The 23,539-nt window shown below is 37.2% G+C and overlaps 1 protein-coding gene and 1 long non-coding RNA gene across 4 annotated transcripts in view; both read right to left on the bottom strand.

Annotated features, from left to right (window-relative positions):
• The window catches only part of NTM (neurotrimin), a 938,616-nt gene that overhangs the window by 473,035 nt on the left and 442,042 nt on the right, over window positions 1-23,539 (bottom strand). The window lies entirely within an intron of this gene.
• LOC115306482 lies at window positions 11,806-21,143 on the bottom strand. Its single transcript, XR_003915342.1, has 2 exons — window positions 21,026-21,143; window positions 11,806-12,841 (listed from the first exon to the last, which is right to left on the bottom strand). It is a non-coding gene; the product is annotated as an uncharacterized LOC115306482 (long non-coding RNA).

The raw sequence follows: 23,539 nt of genomic DNA on the forward strand, positions 1-23,539 counted from the left end.
TGTAAGAAAGATGTGTACTTAGATGATTTTGTGTTTTACTATTCATATTTTTTCTCTATATTTAGAATATACATATTATAAATGTTGATAATTTCAATAGTATTTGCATAAAAATGTATGCAAATTTTCTCACTCAATGGTTGATATATTCAATTAATGTCCTCCTTTTACAACGTCTAAAAAAAAAAGAACATTAGTTCCCTGTGAGTTTTTTCTCCCTCTGGATGAACATGCTCAGTTGATGGTGTTCATCGTTAGGTAACCTCCAGGTGGTGGCAGACTTGTGGACCCTATGGTAGGGCAGACTCCTGATTCTCAGTGTTCTACCTACCATGCAATGCTTTTTTCTTTTTTTTAAGTTTATTTATATATTTTTGAGAGAGAGAGAGAAAGGAGCAGAAAGAAAATCCCAAGCAGGCTCCACACTATCAGCAAAGAGCCCAGGATGGGACTCGAACTCATGAACTGTGAGATCATGACCTAGCTGAAATCAAGAGTCAGATGCTTAACTGACTGAGCCACTCAGGTGCCCCACCATGCTACATTTTCTTACTACAGTTAATTGTGAGAAATGGAATGGAAACCACAGCTTGTAAAATTTTACAAAAATTACAAAACAAACTCTACCAAACCATGACATGTGCCATAAACAATCTAAACTCAATTTTTTAATACCAGCTTATACTGATCCTTATGTTCCAAAATAGGAACACATGGTAGACCAAACCAATTTAAGAAGACTTTCCATGGAGTTACTTGCTCCAAAGAAAAGCCCACTAGCCTGTTCCAGCAGCTCACCTGGTTTACAAAATCTGACCAAATCCCTGCTCAGTACCTGCTCACTAACTTCTGCCCTGAAACCACTAAATGGCTAACCCCAGCCCCAGGAGCCTTGTGAAGAGTTCTTCTCTCACTTCTTACTTTTCTGAGATTATCTCAAAGTTTTGCTCTCTCTTGCTCAGCAGATTGAATTAATCTCATTTTGTATCACCAACATGCTTCTCTGGCCATCTCTGAATGGGGATTCAACAAAACTGTGGGAACAAATGGAGTTTGCCCTATCCAGTGTGCCCCCTGTGGACTGGTCACTTAGCATCTCCTGCTACTTTTCTCTGACAACATGACCCTTCTCTGGACTTACTGAACAGATTTCTTTCTTTCTTTTTAGTTTTTTAAAAAAATAATGTTTATTTCTTAATTTTGAAAGAAAGAGAGAGATAGCAGAAGCATGGGAGGAGCAGAGAGAGAGGGAGAGAAAGAGAATCCCAAGCAGTCTCTGCACTGGCAGCACAGAGCCTGATATGGGCTTGAACTCACTAACCTTGAGAATTTGACGTGAACCAAAATCATGAGTGGGGCACTTAACATACTGAGCCACCCAGATGCCCCAACAACTCATAGATTTCTGAATGGGGTACATTCAGTCATTTCCCAGGTCTTTGCCTGTTCTACTCCTTCAGCTGCAATATACTTCCCTCATCTTTTTCCCACACAGACTCCCTTTCATTCTTTCTTCCTTCCAGGTGGCTCTTCCTCTGGACGCTCCTCATTGCTCCCTCTGCCTGAGGTGACCAATGTTCAGTTGAGCTCCCTTAGCATTTTGTGCTTTTCTATCTTCCAGCATTTATGATACCTATATTTGCATTTTCTGTTTTCTCATCTGCTTGTCCCTCTAAGTCAACAAGTTTTCTACTTTGACTGCATATTACAAATGCTGGGGAACTCTAAAAATGTTGACTTATTGGTGTGGGGTTTGGCCTGGTTGTCTGGACTGTTAAAAGCACCTATGTCATTCTAATGTGAGTCTAGTGTCAGAAATCCCTGCAGTAGCTGATGAGCTCTTGAGTGTAGAAGTTATCTCATCTACCATTGTAGCATTAACACCTACCACAGTGACGGGCACTTAATAAATGTTTATTGAGTAAATAGAAGGTAACTATGGACAACTACATTCTGATTCTGATGTGAAATACCCCACTAATATTCTGTTTCACTATATTTGGCAATAGCACTTGGCAGAAATTCCCCCAAACAATGAATAGAACTCACTTATAGAATTATTACAATTTGTTAGTTATTGATTTCCTATTTCAGTGTCTCTTGCTGCAGGACTATGAATTCTTTAAGGGGAGGGACTACATCCTATTCATTTTTTTTTTTTTATCTCCAGAGACAAAAGTAGTCTACAACCTAGGAAGTGTCTCAAAAACCTGTATTTAACTTATTTAACTGAGTATAAATTGAATGATCTCAGTTTAAATTAATCATCAAAAGACTCAAGAGGGCCTCAGATTACTGGACAACCATACAATTTTACTGGTTCATTTATCACCCTACTCCCCCAAGATGCTCATTTCACACCTTTTTCTCTCTTCTTCAACATCTAACACTTCCTTCATATCCTCAGACTCGTCTCATGTCTTCACTTCTTACTTCACTAAGAAAATTAAAACCATCCAGAAGAGCACTTCTGTAGATTCACTACCCCTCCAGCAGTACCCACCCAGATGGATCCCACTCCATTTAATGGACCCAAAGATGAAATTCATCTGTACCTCACACTCTCTTCTACAGATCATCATCTGCCTTTTGTGGAGCATTCCCATCAGCATAGAAACACACTGTTGTGTATTCCATTTTTAAAAAGCCTTTTATTTGACCTTATTTCTCTTATTATTTCTTGGCTCCCCTCTATATGAAAAATCTCAAAAATAGTTGTCTATTTCATTGTTTCCTATTCATTTCTTCTTACTCGCTCTTAAAATCTCTTCACTCAGTCTTTTGCTTTCACTAATCATCAGATAGCATTCTCAAGGTTTCTGTTGAGCTCCCCGTCCAAATCTGATGTCACTTGCTTCTCAGGCATGATCTAGCTTGACCAATCATGGAATCAGTTGATAAACACTTCATGGATAGACCTTCTCACATTGTGTCCACTTTCCTGGTTTTTCTCCAGTTCTTTTACAGTCTTTTTTTCTGTGTCCTCATGTCCTCCCCGACTACATAATATTGGAAGACTCAAGGGCTCAATCCTTAGCTCTTTTCTCTATGCTCACTTACTTCCTTGGGGATATCACTTGGTCTCATGGCCTTAGATAACATCTACATGCCAAAACCTTCCAAATTCATATCTCTGGTGTAAATCTGAAGTAAAGAAGTTAATATGCAGTTGACTACTGGTCAACTCCACCTAACTCAGAGTCTTCAGAGTGGAACTCCTGACCTGACTTCCCAAATACAATGCACTCACAGCCTTCACCATCTTAACTAATGGCAAACCATCCTTCCAACTGTCCTGGCCAAATGCTTTCCAGTCACAGATGTCTCCTCACTTTGTCTCACACTCTAAATTCAGTCCATCAGGAAATCTTGTTTATTTACCTTGGAAGTGTACCCAAAAATAAATCATTTCTCAAAGGCTTCAGTGCTACCACATTAGCCTGGGCAATCACTATCTCTATTTTGGATTACTCTAATAGTCTCCATACTGTTCTCCCCACACCTACATTTGCCCATGTCCATCCAAATCCAGCCTCAACATAGCAGACAAAAAGTCCGATTTTTAAAAAAATTTTGTTCATGTATTTTTGAAAGAGAATGAGAACACAAGCCAGGAAGGGCAGAGAGATTGAGGGAGATACAATGCAGACCCCGCTCTAACCAGCAAACTGTGAGGTCATGACCTAACTCAAAGTCAAAGTCTGACACTTAACTGACTGAGGCACCCAGGTGCCCCATGATATTTTTAAAATGTAAGTTCTGTACAAAACCATATAGTGGCTGTCAATTTTTCTCATGGTAAAAGCCTGCGTCCTTTCAATGACCTACAAATCTGTTCTTTTCTAGCTTCCTGTTATCTTTATTACCTTCACTGCTCCAATATCCCTGGGCTCACTTAGCCTTAGCCACTGACTATCTTCCTATGCACTGAGCATGCTCAGCATGCTCCTTAGGGCTTTTGCACTGAATGTTTCTTTGCCTGGGCATTCTTTCCCCTGATGTCCACATGATTCATTTCCTCATACCCTTCAAATATTTGCTCTAATGTCATTTAATAATGATGCCTACCCTGAATACACTGTTAAAACTGCAAACTGCCCCAGCCCTGAAACTCCCAATCTTTAACCCTTTTGTTCTTTTTCTATGTCAGTACTTATTAGCTTAGCACATACAATATAGTTTCCTTACTTACTAACTTTATCATTTGTTGTCTGTCTACTCTTCACCTTGAGAATCTAAAGCCACAGAGGGCAGAAATATTGTTTCATTCTTGCTATAGAAAGCACATGGAAGAGTGCTTGCTTGGTACAAAATAGGTTTTCACTAGATATTGTTGAATGATTGAATAATGGATTTTTTTAAATTCTGGAAAACTCTTGTTTAATGCTAATTTTTATTTTTGAAAGAGAGAGAGAGGGAGAAAGAGAGAGAGAGAGACACCAAGGGAGGGGCAGATGGAGAGGGGACATAGGTTCTGAGGTGTACTCCATGCTGACAGCAGAAAAATCGAGGTGGGGCTAGAACTCACCAGCTTTGAGGTCACCACTTGAGCTGACATCGAAGTCTGACGCTTAACCAACTGAGATACTTAGGTGCCCCCTGGAAAACTCTTCATTTTTTTAATGTTTTATTATTTATTTTTGAGAGAGAGGCAGAGTACAAGTGGGAGAGGGGAAAAGAGAGAGGGAGACACAGAATGTGTAGCAGGCTCCAGGTTCTGAGCTGTTAGCACAAAGCTCAAGGCAGGGGTCGAATTTAAGAACCATGAGATCTTGGCTTGAGCCAGAGTCGGTGGCTTAACCTACCGAGCCACCCAGGTGCCCCTGGAAAACTCTTTTCAAAACTCAAGCCCCTCTTTTCTATCCATCCAGTTTCAGTATGTTCTATTGAACCTGTGTGAGTGTATAGTTTGTATTGAGTTAATGTATGTATACACACACATGTAGATACACACTCACACAATCATATGTTTTTAACTTTCTTTCACATGTTAAGTATTTTCATATTGACCACTTTCCTATTGACCATTGTCCCCGTCACAGAACAAAGTACATTCTCTACACTAGCTCCAATCCTCACAACATTGAAATGTAGATATAATTATTTCAATTTTAAATATGCAGAAAATGAAGTTCAGAGTGATTCCTAATTTGTAACACAACTAATAAATCAAAGAGTCAGGGTTTGAATCCAGCGTTTTTCCGTATAAAGCCATTACTCTGATCATTTACCTTCTGCTGCCCCCATAAAAATGCAGAATTCAAACAAGGCCAGACACTACATTTTACTATTTCTATATTTCCCTCAGTGCTTAATATAATATGGGATGCTCCTTCAGTATCTCCTACATTCTAACCCTCTAGTTTGCAGACACGGATGACAGAGCCCGCCTTCCTGGATCAGTGGTCACTGAGCATGCTCACAGTCCAGTGCAGCCCATGCCCCGCCCACTGCAGCAGCAGTCCTGGAACCAGGTCATCCTTCCCACTACCTGATGTAAAAATAAATAAATAACTGTGAAAAAAAAATCCAATCTCCGTTTGGAGGCACTAAATCCCCTCTCCTTTCCAGATGGCTGGGAGATTTCTCCCAGGTGGTAAATATATTATTAAGAACTCATTTCACCGTGAAATTGACTATTCAAAACACAGACAGAAGTTAATATATTAGGACAACCTGTCTGAAAACTCGCGTTAGAGAAAATTTATTTTTGTTTAATATAAAACCTGGTATTATACACGACCTCTTTCTAGCTCAGGCAGTTAAAGTCATCCCCAGTTAGAACATGTGTTCCAATGTCAGAAGCGCTACCACCGAGAGTCACATCTCCCTGTGTAGAAACGGCGGTTACTCCTGCTATGGAGCCTTATATCATGGCAGTTAATGAGCATCAGTCTCATATAACATTCTACGTAGCCCTTGAGTGCACAGTAGTAACTTTTCCGATCCAGGAGCTGGGGCCAGTTAAAAATCCTTCGCTGGACTTGTTTTAGGTCGGCCTTCAAACTAATGATTAAGGATCATCCAGAGCAAGTGTGATGGTAGAATTAGCATTGCTTAGGGGTGATCTGTTTCATCATTAGGAAAACCATATCCATCACGAAACAGAAAAAAAGACTTTAAGCAAAGACCCAATTGGATATGAATCTGCTAAGTATCAGCTCATTCATGCGTTGTTGATTCACTTTTAATAGCTAGGCTGATTTCTTAGATTACAAAAACAATTACCAGTGAACACCTACATTATAATAACAAAAGTGATTTAGGATTTGCACAATCCGTTAAAAAACCTAATTTACAGAGTTGCTAACTACTTAATTGAGGGGGTGAAGGTTAGCAGAGTAACAGAGGAAGTATCTTTTCAAATGAACTTGAAGGTATGAACTTCATAGAAGTTTGTGTGGAGAGGCTTATGCATGGAAGGGGCCCTCACCCACCCTGGTCAATGACACCAACATAGCTCAAAAAATACCTATGCCTTCCCAACAAGAGCTTTTTCATGTTAAAAAGCTTTTTGTGACACTTCTATTTTGAATTTTGCCAGTAAACTCAAATTTAAATTTTTATTTTAAGAATAAAATGCAAAATATTTAATAGCTTATACGTGGGGAATACTTGGGTTATCCACAAGCCCCACGATTGACTTCCTTTATTGTTTGTTTCTTTTTTTTTGTTTTAAAAAAGATCCCTTCAGGAATGACAGATTTATTACTAATCACACAATGAATTTGTTACACATCACTAGTAGCAGAACCAAACTGACACCAAAATAATGTCTATTACAGAATTTCTTAATTTAGTCAATTATTTTGATCCAACTAATTACTCACTTAAATAAGAATTCATTCAAACAACTGCCTAGACTTCTTTAAAAAAAAAAAAACAGTTCCATAGTCATTAGTGAACTAGTAATTAATAATCCCCTGAGGAATAGAATCATTTTTCACATATTTAAAGTAAACAAAACATTCTTTATTGGGTAACTGACTTCTGCAATGACTCAGTAATTGTCCAGCTACTCATAAAATGGAGAGAACCGTAAGTGGGACATCATGCTCATTGGGAGACCATTTTCAGTAAATATGAATTTCCATGCTCAGATAAATTGCGTACTAGTATAGATACTGAGAATAACTTATTTATGTAATTTAGAAAACATTAATTCATGTCTTCATTTACACATCAAGCATTTGCTGTCTACTGGCAATGAGCTGCACAATGACATATAAAACCAAGAATTTCCTTGACAATTCTTTTAATTGTCTATAGGTACAACAATTTTTTAATGTTTTTTTTTAATTTATTTTTGAGAGACAGAGAGAAACAGTGCCAGGAGGGGAGGGTCAGAGAGAATCCAAAGCAAGCTCCAGGCCAACTGTCAGCACAGAGCCTGACGCAGGGCTCGAACCCACGAACCATGGGATCATAACCTGAAGAGAAGCTGGACATTTAACCAACTGAGCCACCCAGGCACCCACAACAATTTTTTTAATGTTATTTTAGAGTGAGAGAGAAATAGCACCAGAAGGGCAGAGGGAGACAGAGAGAATCAGAAGCAGTCCCCATGCTCAGCACATAGCAACTGTGCAGGGCTCAATCTCACAACCTTTGTTTCATGTTTCATGTTTCAAAATCAAGAGTTAGATGCTCAACTGACTGAGCCATCCAGGCACCCTTGGTCCAAAACTATTTAAAGGTTGTTTACAAAGTTGAAAAAGCAAGAATTCTGCCTTGGAAGAGTTCTCAATTTGTTGACAGAGTAGAATTTCATGTGAAACCTTGGAAAACAGAGAAAGAAACTGCAGATGGAAGGTGATAAATATCCTAAACATTTTTAAGAAAAGTTTTTATTGAAATATAAGATACATATTAAAAATGAGCACATTTTAAGTGTGCAGCATGATAAATATTCACATAGTAAACACAAATGCATTAATATTACCGTTTGAAGAAATTGAACATTACCTGTACACACAAGGCTCTCTCCTGACCCCTCCCAATCGCTACTCTCCAAACACTATCCTGCCTTCTACTTGCATTCTATTTAAACAGAATCGCTTGCTATAAATTCTTCAGTGTCTGGTTTCTTTTGCCCAACATTATATTTGGGACTCATCCATGTTATGTGTAATTTGTCAGTTTCAGTCTTTTATAATATTCCACTGGATAAATATATCCCAATTCATATCTTCATTTGACTATTCACATTTGAGTTGCTTTTAATTTGAGGCTAAAACAAATAGAGCAGCCAGGAAGATATATCTTTGTAAATGTCTTTTGGGGCATGTATATATCTATGCTTGGGAATAAGCTAGGAGAAATAACACCATATTCTGGAGTTAATAGTGCTAAATAATTTTCCAATATGTCTGTACCAATCTGGACTCCCAACAGCAATGTCAGAGAGGTCCAGTTGCTCCACACCCTCACCAGTACTTGGTATTGTCAGTCGTTGTAATATTAGTCATTCTGATGCATACACATTAATATACCATTGTGGTTTTAATTTACATTTTCCTAATGATCAATACAGTCTGATTCCTTTATAAATTTTATGAAGTATTTGTTTAAATTTTTGGCCATTGCTACTGGATGTCTATCTTTTTATTTTTAGGAGTTATTTATACATTCTAGAGATAGGTCATTAATTATACATACTATGAATATCCTAACTGCTCAGACCAGGGAGCTTAAAATCAACCCCTAGCAACATTGTAAATGTCATATGTCATAACCTCCAAGGCACACATGCATACATGTATTTGGCAGTTTTCATTTACCCTTCAGAATAATTAGTGTGGGACTTATGCATTAGACATTGCAATAACATTAGAATCTTAAAAATAGGAAATTGCTACAGATGTGAGCCCAAATAGAAAGTCTGAGGTAAAAAAGAACAGGTAACTACCATCCCCTAAATTCTCTGTATTCTTCTTACAATAGATTTACTCTCCAGATTAGTACTACCCTTGAGGGGGGGAAATTTTTCAGATCTTATTTGCTGCAGAATTCCTCAGGGTTGAGAGCAAGACTGAACATATAGTAAGAGTGCAAAAGATGCTCATTGAGAGAAATAATGACCATGGTCACAATAACAATGACCTGTCTCAGAGGATTTTAGCTGCCTAATAACTATCAATAATGAACATCAACAGCACCTTCTTAGTTAGATATCAAAGAAACAAATATTCAGGTAACATATCCAAAGGGAGACAATATCATAGGATGATTTAAATCATAGGCTGTATGTGGCGCCTGGGTGGCTCAGTTGGCTAAGCGTCTGACTTAGACTCAGGTCATGTTCTCATGGCTCATGAGTTTGAGCCCTGCATCAGGCTCTGTGCTGACAACTCAGAACATGGAGCCTGCTTCAGATTCTGTGTGTCCCTCTCTCTGTCTGTCACTCACTCACATTCTCTCTCTCTCTCAAAAATAAACAAAACATTTAAAAATTAAAAAAAATAATGGGCTATAAAGCAAAAGTGTCTAGGTTTGGATTTTGACTGTGATACTAAGTAGCTGTGTAATCTGGATTAAGTTATATAGTTTCACTGTGCCTCGTGTAAAGTACACATAATAGTACCCTTAACCTACTAAGTTGCCCTGAAGATGAAATAAATTAATATATGTTAACTATTTCAAGGAAATTTGGTCTACACTAAAAGCTTAATAAGTAAGAGTGATAATGATGATTATGACAGCAGGAAAAGTATGATGTTGATGTAGATCCTCATAGAAGCTCTGTGGTCAGACCACCTCTGTATTACTCAAAGGTGTAACCTTGAGCACAGTGCGTGCCAGTTGTTGACCAAATGAAAGATGAATGAGTCTGGGTGCCTGGGTGGTTCAGTTGGTTAAACAATCAACTCTAATTTTAGTTCAGGTTGTGAGATGGAGTCCCAGGTTGGGCTCTGCATAGTGTGGAGCCTGCTTAGGATTCTCTCTCTTCCTCTCTCTCTGCCCTTCCCTCACTTACACACTTGCTCTTTCTCTCTCAAAATAGATAAATAAACATTTTTAAAAAGGATGAATGAAAAATTAATTAGAGGCAGAAAGTATATACTTTCTCCAACAAGTTGCCTATAGGTCATATTTAGGGCCATGGCTACAGTAGGAAGTAAGAATGAGGGAACACAGAGTAGGAAGACAGAGGCCCTCATCTTGAGCCTTAGGAAATTTCAACCTTGAAAATCTTGCTAAAGGAACATGAGTCTGGTGGGCTCTGAGTCCCCCAACTCTGAGTAAAAAAAGACAGAGAAATAAAGTGAGATGAAACAGAGGCCAATAAACAAAGACAAGGCAGAGAATATCAAGATAATGTTTGCCTTACCTCACCCCATTCCCATGCCATGAGGCTATATAAGATTGTTAGAACTTAGATCAGTCCTAAGAACAAAGATAGAAAACAAGAGCGGGAAAGGGAGAGAGAGTTTATAAAACTGCTGAGAAAAACCTCAGAAATAATGAGATGATTTCTTTCATTGGGGAAAATGGAGTCTGGGAACAGAAACTGAGTTATTATAGGGAGAAAAATGAAGTTAGTTTTTTTGTATAGCAAAGTTTGTGTTCTTGAATGTTGCATAAGCTTTAACTGCTAGGCTAAACAGTTGACCCTTAACACAGGTTTGAACTACATGGGTCCACTTTTATATGGAATTTTTGGATAAATGCAGTACAGTGCTCTAAACATATTTTCTCTGCATGGTTTTTTATATAATATTTTTATAGCTTACTTTATTGTAATAATATAGTATATAATATATGTGACATACAAAATTTGTGTTAATTGACTGTTTATGTTATCTGTAAGGTTTCTAGTCAACAGTAGACTATTAGAATTTAGTTTTGGGGAAGTCAAAAGTTGTACATGGGTTTTTGGCAGTGCGAAGGAAAGTGTCCTGAACACACATTGTTCACAATTACTACTACCTCAGAGCTCCTTCCTTTAGGACATAGGTGTGAGTAAAAAGATGGTGGGTTGGGAATGAGAACCAACTAAGAACTGAGTGTGTTCATTTCACTGAATGTTATCTTAAAAACCTCAAGTCACAATTAGTGTCTCATTTAGCCTTGACAGCCACTTTTGGCTCACACATAAAGCCAGAGATGCTCCCAGTCTTGTGAGCTGGCTCTATCCAGGAGGAAAAAAACCTCTATTTTGTGGGCATTAACTATAATTCCAGCCCTCACATTTCACAAATATTTTGTTCACCCTATGAACAATAATTAATTAGTCCATACTTAGTAAAAGGAAATTCTCATTACAATAGATACCTTACAAAGAGCAGTCTAAATTATATTTTAAAATTAGTTTATCATTGGATAGCACTTAATTTTCAAGGCATGTTCTTATATACGTGTGCACACATTCATGCATATATACATGTACATGGTGTGTATATGTGTGTGAGTGCATATGGATATGTGAGGGAATGCATATGTATTTTTACATGCATACATACATGCATGTGTATACTTCCTTCAAATGATCCCCAGAGCAACCCTGAGATGGAGTTACCATTATTTTCCTTGCTTTACAGCCAGGAAAACCTGACTTGGAAAGTCTTAGGAACAAACTCATCTGAAGCCACAGCATTGGTAAGTAATTGGTCCAGAGCTGTGATACCAGATCTTTTTCTGGGTTTCCCTGTACTAGACTACCTCATATCCAGGCTAAGGACAAAGTCAAGATTAATTTCCATAGGCCATTGGAATTTATCACAACAAAATCTGTCCTATGTTGTGATTGGAAACAAAGCTCGTAGTAAATTCTTTACTTCTAGTGAGTCTATAGAATCATGCTTCTTTTTTTTTTTTTCTTTTTTTTTTTTTTTTTTTTTTTACCATCAAAGAACAACTTACAGGTCAAATCCTCCTCAGGGCATCCGTGTTTCTTTCTTTAGAAGTAAGGTTTCTTTGTAATGATTGCTTTGCCAAACATCACATGCTTAGTCCCCTGGCAGTTTAGTCTGAATTTGGTCTCTCCGACTCTGACATTGAGTTAGCAGGTGAAAAAATTACTCTGAACTCATGAGTGAGAAGAAGCAGCATCATGCATACATATGACCTCTGTTTTTTTCCTCCTCTAACATCCAGAATTTGATGTGTTTGTGCTTGTGCTTGAGTATGTGTGGATTGTTTGACAGGTGACTTGGGAGTTGAAGTAGGTTTTGAAACAAAGTACTTTCCCTTTTGTCATCCATCTGGTACGCGGAAGAATCTTCCTCTGGAGGAGAATTGACTAATGTTGGCTTTTCACATATATATGTACCCGAAAATCAGGCTTCTTTGCTCTCCACCTACAGTATGTAAATTAACTTTGGGATCCTTTATGCCTTCATGAATATTTAAGGGACTCTTATGAACCCTGAGATAATCTGAGCACGGAGCTGGTCTGAGACAAGCAGGTAAAATTCATTCTCTTTAATTCAGAGTGAGAGTGTCTGCAGCCTAATTTTTACTGAAAAGCCATGGTATGAAAACAATTCCAGAATGCTCTCCTTTGGAGTTAAAGCTGTGACTTCCCCAAAGAATGGTCATTTGCTACCCAAGCTGTCAGTTCTCCTGAAAAGTTTACAAATTTATACATTTGAAAATGGGGAGATTTTAGTAATGGTCTGCACTCTGTAGAAGCCACCTGGACTCCTGACCTTCTGAAGACTTGGGGAACTCACCAGACTGGGGCAGTGACTCTTTTTAGAGTACACACAAAGTCCAGCCTGGGCTCGGTGTGCATGCATAGGTTAGTGTTCTTCTTTGCCATTTTCCAAGCATGTGGACTTTGCATGGCAGAGTTTTCTTATCAGGATGGGACTACATCTTCCTCATGGTCATGCTTGGCCTTCAAAAGAGATCAGTTTATTAATTTATTTTCTAAGAAAATGCAAACCATGAGGTTTAATCATTTATTAATTTTTCATACATATATAAAAAGGAGCCCTTCAACATCTGGGAAGCTCCCGTTTTCAAATCAAAAAGTGAGTCCCAAGTAGGAAAAAAGCTTTCCTTTGAGATGATAGAGAGATCAGTGCTCTAGAAGAGCTCATCACTAGCATCTTTATTTAAGTAAAGGGATGATTAAGGAATTTGTATAATTTTGACCTTTGGACATAAGGATACATGTATGTGTAGAAATAGAAACAAAGAAAGACAGATGTGGTCATGGTAAGGTGGTCATCATGAGGCTAGAGTAAGTGTTTGTACCAGCTTCAATTATGTATGGTTAACTGCATCTAATAAATAGTTTCAAATATAAAAGTGGGCTTCAGATATTCTAATACCTTCAAAGGTTAATAGATCTTAGAATAATCAGAATAACAGAAGGAAAAAATTGCCAGGAGTAATAAAAGTTGAAAGAGTTAATTTGGTAGTAAGAGATGCTATTAAATATGTGGAAAGAAAAGACATCCAATGATCATAATCAGAAGGTAGTAACAGCGGTGGTGGTGCTGTTGGTGGTGATGGTGGTAGTCACAGTGGTGATGGTGGTGATAGTAGTGGTGGTAAGTGTAGAGGTGATGATGATGGTGATGATGGTGGTAGAGGTGGTGGTGGTGCTAATGGTGATGCTGATGTTGGCCATGGTGATGATAGTGTTGGTGGTAGTAATAGTGGTGACGGTAGTGGTGGTAGTGGTACTGATGGTGGAAGTGATAGTGGTGGTTGTAGCAGCACTGATGGTGGTAATGGTGGAGGTGGTGATGATGATGGTGGTAGTGATGGTGGGTGTGATAATGGTGATGATGATGGTGGTCATAGTAGTGGAGATGGTGGTAATTGGGTGAAGGTAGTAGTGGTAATAATCTTGCAAACAATAATAATATCTAATATTTATTGAACATTTACTATGGTCAAGAGGGTGATAAGTGCTTTGCATGAATTCTTTCATTTAAACCTAAAACCAACCTGTGAGGTAAAGATTGTTACTACTTTCAGTTTACACAGGAGGAAAATGAGGCATGGAGGATTTAAAAGCTTTTCAAGGTCACATAGCTATGCACTGAGCAAGAAATTTAAACTCAGTCCATTTGACACCAGAGTGATAAACAACAATTCTTCCCAGAGAAGGCAGAAAAATCAGGATCAAATAGTGAGATAATTTTTTCCCAATAAAAACTGGCTTATGTGCATAAGTCTGAAATGGCAGACCTATAAAGTATTATCATCTAATGGTGCTATGAGATCATTTCAGTACATTTAAGATTTTTTAATCTTCAGATTAGAGAAATAATGGACTTAAATATGAGGAAAGTAACTGTCTACATTCAGTCATTTTGTTGGAATGTGACAGGACAGAATCCGTAATGACACCAGATAACTATATTTACCTTACCTGTACATGACTTGAACTTCAAGATAGCCATTTAACATTAGCCGACTAGGTAACTCGGGTATCTACTTGAAGACACTTTGTTCTTTGCAGTCTTAACTTTATATTTTCTCAAACTGACACTTGCTTTAGAATCTGCAGGTGTGGAGGTGTCCTTCCTGATCATCACTGCCCCTTCCATATAACTTATTTACTTTATTGTTAAAATTGACGTGTGTCATTCCATGTCCATAGCTCTTCTTGCCGTCTTACTAACTTTTTTGTATCCTCCTTATTCATCAGACTTTAGAAACTGCATAATTTATTCAAATTCTGACTTCTCCATTCTTGACCTACTAAAAATCAAAAACCCTTTCCTCTCTCCACCTCAAGGATCTGCTCCCATGGAGATCACAATATTTGTCACACTCTGTAACTGACCTACTTTAAAAAAGGACTTAAGCTTCTACTGTCTTTCCATAACATCCTACTATCTAGTTTTTAAAAATGATATCCACTGAAAAATTTCTAAAACCCACTAATATCTCAGTATTATATTTATTATATTATAAATTATATTTATATTCAGATTATATTGAGAGATTATATGAGATCCCTCTATTCTCTCCCCCAACATCAACATTCTCTCTTTCTACATTTTCTCCTAAATTATTTGGATTCCATGGCCCTTCTTGTCAAGTATAATTTGTCAACATCATAGATTACCTTGCCCCTCAGTTTCCTTTGCACCTGTCTTGTATTTTGAACTGGTTATGAATCCAAACATATGTTTGTCCATGCTTGCATCTGAAGAGCCAAGTATTGGAGATTGTCACACAGTAGGGCAGACTGATCTTTGTACAAATACATCATCACTGACTGCTAGTGAATTCCCATTAATTCTTGGAAATTCTCCTCTGTTACTCTGTCCAATTTGCATTCCAACTAGCTTCCACTCTCAATTTTTTTTTATCTGCATAATCAGGTGAGATAAAGTGCTAAGTAGATCTTTTCCAATTTTTTGGAATTTATCAACTGTTGCCTACCTCACATTATCAGTTCAGATAAATGGCCATTGTGGTGTCAGTCACCTCCTTAAGAATTTGATTAGAAGGTTTCTGCTCTGCAATCCCTCTGTCCTAATATAGAAGGCTAGGAAGGAGCATTTTTTTGAGTAAAGTACTATTTGTGAGGAACAGGGAAAGCAGGAGGGATGCCTTTTGACTTGCGTTCCCTCTCTCTCTCTCTCTTTCTCTTTCTCTCTCTCTTTTTCTCAAGTGGAAGGGGATTGCTGCAAATATTTCTCATAAAGTCAATGGTTATCTGTAATAATGAAACAAGTCTGACAGTTGTCACTCTGTTAATCTGCTGAGCTGTAAGTCTTACTGGCCTGACTTGTATTATTGAGATGAGGAGAAGAGCACTAAGAAGAAATGGAATGTATGACCAGAGAAGGAGATTGCAGACTATTCCTTCAAGTTCCTAATAGTCCTGGAAATTTACACATGATGTAGCTGTGTCCATGGCACAGAGGGTGTGGGAGGGGCTTACACTGTGTGGTTGAGGTTTCCTGGGGACCTCACTGATTTGGGGCAAAGAGTTTAGAGTAACTGAACAAAGTGATGAGTAGCAATCAGCTGAGAATCAGCTGGAAGAAGCAATTGATTTCTGGTTCTTAAAGGACTAATATCAACTCTAGATTACTTGGGTTTGACACTCTACTAGCTGGACTCTAGGGTTTTCTACCTGCCCTACCTGAGTCTATAGAGAATAAACTAAGTGAGTAGTTAAGACCTCCAACTTGGAGTGTAACCAACTCTCTTTGGGCAAAGATTGTCCTTTACTTTTTTTTCCCCTAGTTTTGGGCTATAATTGACATATAACATTATGTAAGTTTAAGGTGTAAAAAGTATGGATTTGATACATTTAAATATTGCAAAATGATTACCACCATATCATTAGCTAACACTAATCTTGTCATTTTTAATGTATGATATTTCATCATCTTTGTTAAATTTATTCCTAAATATTTTAATGCTATTATGAATAAAATTGTTTTATTTCTTTTTTTACATAAATTTTGTTGTTATTGTATCAAAATGCAATTGATTCCTATATGTTATTTTTATATCGTGCAACTTTACTAAATGCTTTACTCATTCTAATAAGTTTTTGGTGAAATATTTAGAATTTTTATATATAAGATAATATCATTTGCAAGCAGAGAGTTTTACTTCTCCTTTCTGATTAGGATGTCTTTTATTTTTCTCTCTTGCCAAATTGCTCTGGTTAGGACTTCCAGTAGTATGCTGATTAGAAGTGGAGAGAGTGGGCATCTTTATCTTTTTCTTGATCTTTGGAGGATAGCTTTGAACTTGTAACCACTGAGTATGATGTTTATATGTGGACTTGTCATACATAGACTTTATTATGTTGAGATATGTTCCTTCCATACTGAATATGTTGAGTGTTTTTACTTTAATCACAAAAGGATGTTATATTTTGGCAAATGCTTTCCTTTGTTTTGCATCTATTGAGATGATCATAAGATATTTATCTTTGATTCTAATAATGTGGTATATCACATTTACTGATTTGCATATATCGAACCATCTTTAATCCCAGGAATAAATCCCAGCTGAATGTGGTGTATTATCCTTTTAATGTGCTGTTTAATATGGTTTGATAATATTCTGTTGAAGTGTTTTTGAATTTATATTCATCAGGGATATTGGTCTGTAGAGTTATTTTCTTGTAGTGTCCTTATCTGACTTGGGTATCAGAGTAATACTAGCCTTGTAAAATTGATTTAGGTGCATTTTCTCCTCAAATTTTTGGAAGAATTTGAAAAAGATTGGTGTTAGTTTTTAAATTCTTGGTAGAATTTACTTGTGAAACCATGTGGTCCTCAGCTTTTCTTTGTTGGGAGATTTTTGATTACCGATTCATTTCTTTACTCATTATTGTTGTATACAAATGTTCCATTTCTTCAGATTCAGTCTTGGAAGGTTGTATATTTCCAGGAGTTTGTCAGTTTCTTATAGGTTACTCAATTTGCTGGCATACAATTGCTTATAGTAATGTCTTATAATCTTTAATTTTTATTTATTTATTTATTTATTTATTTATTAGCATCACATGTGATGTCTCCTCTTCCATTTATGATTTTATTTATTTGAGTCTTAAACTTAAAGTTTTGCCAATTCCATTCATCTTTTTTAAAAATATAGGGGCACCTGGGTGACTCAGTCAATTGAGCTTCCAACTGTGGTTCAGGTCATGATCTCACAGCTTGTGAGTTCAAGCTCCGTGTTGGGCTCTGTGCTAACAGCTCAGAGCCTGAAGCCTGCTTTGGATTCTGTGTCTCCTCTTCTCTCTGCCCCTCCCCCCACTCTGGATCTCAAAGATAATTAAACTTTTTTTAATTAAAAAAATATTACTTTTGCTGATCTTTTCTATTGTTTTTCTTCCTTTAACTTCATTCTTCTTTTTCTTATTTTTTGACTTGTAAAGTTAAGCTGTTTTTATGACGTCTTTCTTTTTTCTGAGTGCAGACATTTATTGCTATAAAGTTCTCTCAGAATTTCTTATGCAGACTATGTTGTATTTTTGTATATTGTGTTTCCATTTTTACTTGTGTCAAGATTTTTAAATTATTTATTTAACCTGCTGGTTGATCAGGAGTTCTTGTTTAATTTCCACCTATGTGTGAATTTTCCAGCCTTTTGCCTGTTATTGATTTCTAGTTTTCATGCTATTGTGGTAGGAAAATAAACTTGATATGATTTTATTTTTCTTAAATTTGTGAAGACTTGTTTTGTGACCTACTATATTATCTATTTTGGAGAATGTTTCGTGTGCTCTTGAGAAGAACGTATTTTCTGCAACTGTTATATAGAATGTTCTGTATGTACCTGTTAGGTCCATCTGATCTAAAACTGAATTCAAATCCAACATTTTCTTATTGAGTTTCTGTCTGGATGATCTATGCATTGTTGAAAGTGGGGTATTGAAGACCCCTACTATTATTGTGTCATTGTCTACATCTCCCTTCAGATCTGATAATATTTGCTTAATATATTTAGATGCTCAGATATTGGGCACCTATATATTTATGGTTGTTATGTCTTCTAGATGAATTGATCCCTTCATTGTTAGTTAATGACTTTTGTTGCTTGTTACCATTTTTTGACTTAATCTCTATGTTGTCTGATATAAGTAAAGGTGCCACTGTTCTCTTTTAGTTTCCATTTTGATGGAATATCTTTTCCATATCTTCACTTTGGACCTATGTGTATCCTTAAAGATAAAATGAATCAAGGACTTGTTTATTTGTTTCTTTCCTTGCATGAACATCACTTGTCTAAGGAAGACTGAAGGATTTAAGGAGTGAGTGGGCAGACCATATCTGCTAGTCCATTACATTCCAAGCCATTCAAATCAAATTCTGAATTTTTTGGTAAAGCATAATTGAACACCATATGACATTGCAATATCAAACCAGACTGCCCAAGTTATAAAATTTTAATTGATTGAATTGTTATGGAATTAAGTAGGTATAATTAAGAATCCTTAATGGCCATAGGAAAAAGGGGATTTTATTTTTCGGAAAAGTTGGCAGAAGTTATTAGAAAACCATTTTGTTTTTATTCTCAAAATGAAGATACCCACTATTATACCCATATTAAAACACATTCTCTTTTTCTTTAATACTGGTACAGTGTACAAGTTATTGCTCCTCTCACCTAAACTCTCTCTCTCTCTCTCTCTCTCTCTGTGTCATCCTCTCTCTCTCTCTCTCTCTCTCTCTCTCTCTCTCTCTCTCTCTCTCTCTCTCTCTCTCTCTCTCTCTCTCTCTCTCTCTCAGTATTTAACTTGTCTCTTATCCCTCCAGCTTTTTCCAAAACCAAAGAGTGTTGAATTTTTTTCCACTATTTTGTGCAATTGGTGTTCTGTATAAAAGCCAGCCTTTAAACAACCTCAATCTATCTTCAGAATCTTTTATTTGACTTTACACATCCCACATTGATAGCCCATTTTGCTTCGTTTTCAATCAAGCAAATTATCAAAAGAATTGTATGTGTTTTATGTATTTCCTCTCTTTCCATTTACTTCTTTTTTAAAAAATTAATGTATACTTATTTTTGAGAGACAGGGAGAGAGAGAGAGAGAGAGAGAAAGAGAGAGAGAGAGAGACAGACAGAGAGACAGAGAGAGAGGCAGACAGAACATGAGCAGGGGAGGGGCAGAGAGAGATAGACACAGAATCCAAAACAGCTTCTAGGCCCTGAGCTGTCAGAGCAGAGTCTGATGCAGGTCTCAAACTCATGGACTGAGAGATCATGACCTGAGGTGAGGTTGGATGCTTAACTAACTGAGCCACCCAGACACCCCCCCCCTCCCATTTACTTCTCATCCCACTGCACTAACTGTTGTGAGATCTCATGCTAAGACTTCAATGACTTTCATGACATGAATCCAATGAGCACCTCTTCTGCCCTCATTTAATTTGACTCAATTAACATTTTGTATTGTTAAACACTCCCCCCTTTTGAAATACCTTCCCTTTTGACTCCTTTGGTTGCTTTTCTCCTACTTCTCTGGTCACTCATCATCTGTAAGTTATCACTCCCTTACTGGCCTTTAGAATTAGAGTTTGTCCAAACATATCCCCAGAACTTCCCCCATTTTATATTACTCTCTCCTTAAGATGTTTTATTCCTGGAGTGCCTGAGAGGCTCAGTTAGTTAAGCATCCTACTTTAGCTCAGGTCATAATCTGACAGCTTGTGGGTTTTAGCCTCACTTCAGGCTCAGTGCTGACAGCTTAGAGTCTGGAGCCTGCTTCTGATCCCCTATCCCACCCCCTTTCTCTCTGCCCCTCCTCCACTTGCAGGCTGCCTTTCTCTCTCTCTCTCTCTCTAAAATAAATAAACATTAAAAAAATTTAAAAACATATTGTATGCCTATGATGGCTTAATCTATGAATTAATATAAGAAATTATTATTCCTCAATTTATATCTTACCTCAGATCTCTTTGCTGAACTATAGGATACTTCAACAACATACTCAATGTCTCCTCTAGGTTCTTTGTATTCTACATAGTCAAGACTAAATTAAAGATTTTCCTTCCTAAATATGGTCCTGTGCCATTAAATGATACCACTTGACATCCAGTTATCATCCTTGACCCTCTCCTTCTCTCCTTCTCTCCACCCAAATCTATCACATAGCCCTTGATTTTACCTCTTAAGCATCACCCTAATTTACTAATTTCTCTTCTTTCAAATCTCCTTCCTGCTATACCCTAGTTCATCATTTCTTGCCTAGAGGACTGCAATAGTTTCCAAAGAATCTGCTCATATCCAACCTTTTTCTAATGAATCCTACATAAAAAATGGGAAGACCTATTTGAAATGTGAATTTAACCATCACACATTGCTCCAAATTTTAGAATAAAGAACCAACTCCCTTACATGATTTATCAATCCTCAAATAATCAAAGGCAAAAATGTGTTAGCCCAGCTTGCCCCCTCACCCAATTCATATGAAGGAGATTTGACCTCTAATACTTTAAAACATTCCTTTGTTTTCAAATAAGATTTTTGTAATAGTGATTAGTTAAATTAGGATGAGGCCATATGAAATTAGGGTGAGCCCCTACTTTAAGAAAATTGGTGACTTCCTAAAATAGGAAAGATTTAGATACAGACATACCTACAGAGAAAACACTGCATGAAGATGAAGACAGAGATTAGCATGATGCTTCCACAACTAAAGAACACCCAAGATGTCCAGTCAACCCCCAGGAACCAGGTGAGAGGATCAGAACAGATTTTTGCTCATAGTCCTTCAAAGGAACCAACCCTCCTGTCATTGTGATCTAAGACTTACAGTTTCCAGAGTTCTAAATCACCCAGTGTGTGGTATTTTATTACAGCAGCCCTATCAAACTAATACCATGTTCCTCCTTGCTCTTCCATCCCCTCGTACTTGCATTCCTCCTACAACAGAGCTTTATCCATGTTCTTCCTTCTGTCTGGAATTTTTTCCCTCTCCCCTTTACGTTGTTAACTCCTACTAATTCTCCTATTCCCTTACCAGATGAGGAAAGGCATCCCTGAGGAAGACCACAACCTAAATAAGATTTGTTTATTATTCAACTTGTTTCAGTGTATAATTGTGCTTCATTCATGTCATTCTTTGACTAGTGAAAGATCTTTTACAGTGTAGGCAAGCAAAAAATTATTTGCTATTTGAATGAATGAATGAATGCTTACATAAATACGTATTCTGAGTTGATTTAAATGCAAGCTCAGGCAGAATTAATTGCTCACTCTTCCATGCTCTCCAGTGGTTTATATTTTCCACAATTACAGAATTGGCTACATTACCTTCTATTCATTTATCTTACATGTCTATCTCATACTCTGTCACCCCATTGAGACTATGACTTCTTTGGGCTTTATGTTCCCAAACCCACCACTAATCTGAAGCCTAGTGAGCACTCACCAAATATTTGTAGAATTGAATTATGTAGAAATTATAGGGAACGATGAACTGCAACACGCTTAACAAATGTAACAGATAATTATTACCAAATGGCTTGGGTTATTTTCTTCTACACAAAGAAGTTTTAAAAACTTGCTGCTCCTGGTAAGTAAAATTATGCCTGGTAAGTTCTACTGTTCAGCCTTAAGCTTATGTGTAAGGAAATTAAATGTCTCTTCCTCAGATTCATTTATAACTCACTACTCAGTTGATGTGCTCTACAATGCCTTTTGAGAATTCTTTTCAATTCTCTTCATCCTCTTATCCTGCCTCCTCACTTAGATGTTTGTAACCCAGGGGAAAACAAAGCACTTAAATGCAAGTAACACTGTAATCATGCACAGCGTTGAATTGCACAAGGAACAAACAGAAACTGGAAAGTCTTCCACTTAATCTCACATCTTCCTGACTCACACAATTGTACCTGGACATTATAAATGTAAACATAGGCCAAAGTAACACGCTTTAATGTTTACAGTTAGCCATTGAAATCCATTTAGTTTCAGTTGAAGTCATATAACCATAAGTACTTCTCTAACTCAAAGTTGGTTTTTTTTTGTGATAAGAAAATGTTCTTTTCAATTAAGCAATGATAGGATTAATATTAATTTATACGTTTCCATTTCTTTTTCTCAAGGTGTCCCAAGGCACTTTAAAAGGCTGTATTCTGTTCTATTAAAGTCGAGCAAGAAGTATTATCTCTAGTTAACAGAGAACAGAAGCAGGTACTTGTTAATTAGAACTTGTCACAGGTCATCCTGGGGGTTCATAGCAAATGCCTTCCTTCAACCAAGATGTAATGTGCATCTCCTGTGGACCAGATGAGCTAAATTTGTTTATAATTTAGTTTCTCCCACTTCTAATTGTATACTCAACTAATGCCTTGGCCATTTAATTTTCCTCTGAAAGTAAAGCCAAGAGATTTAGATCAATTCAAAGAAGTTGTAAGCGACTGCAGGGTGAGAATCTGTTTGGATTCTGCTCTGCCTTCAGTGGCCAAGTTTTCTCTTATCCAATGTTGTACAAGAAAATCAACGAGGTATTTCCATGTACTCAGGAAGCCCTGTGATTATCACCATTAGGGCAATTCACTTCCCAAGTAATATAATTTCTTCCCCAAATCTTACAGGAACTCTGAAGTGTTTTTGTGAACGCCAGAAGGCCTCCTATTGGATTAAAGACCGAGTTTCTTTGTATGCTGACTTTCAGCATTATAAAGGAAAAAGGACAGTAAAGACAAAGCTACTGCTCTCTGCCCAAATGGATATTGCCTATTAGCCTGTACACAGAGATTTCCTTGTGTATGTTGCTTTCTTTTTAAACCAGCGTGGATTATTCATTTTTTGGGTGTGGAGTTTGGTGAGCTCCTTGTAGATTTTGGATACTAGCCCTTTATCTGATATGTCATTTGCAACTATCTAATCCCATTCCATCGGTTGCCTATTAGTTTTCTAGATTGTTTCCTTTGCAGTGCATAAGCTTTTTATCTTGATGAGGTCCCAAGAGTTCACTTTTGCTTTCATTTCCCTTGCCTTTGGGGATGTGTCAAGTAGGAGATTGCTGCGGTAGAGGTCAAGGAGGCTGTTTCCTACTTTCTCCTCTAGGGTTTTGATGGTTTCTTGTCTCACATTCAGGTTCTTCAGCCATTTTTAGTTTATTTTTGGTGTATATATATATATA

This window comes from Suricata suricatta, chromosome 11 (genome assembly GCF_006229205.1).
Source record: "Suricata suricatta isolate VVHF042 chromosome 11, meerkat_22Aug2017_6uvM2_HiC, whole genome shotgun sequence".
Classification (NCBI taxonomy): domain Eukaryota; kingdom Metazoa; phylum Chordata; class Mammalia; order Carnivora; family Herpestidae; genus Suricata; species Suricata suricatta.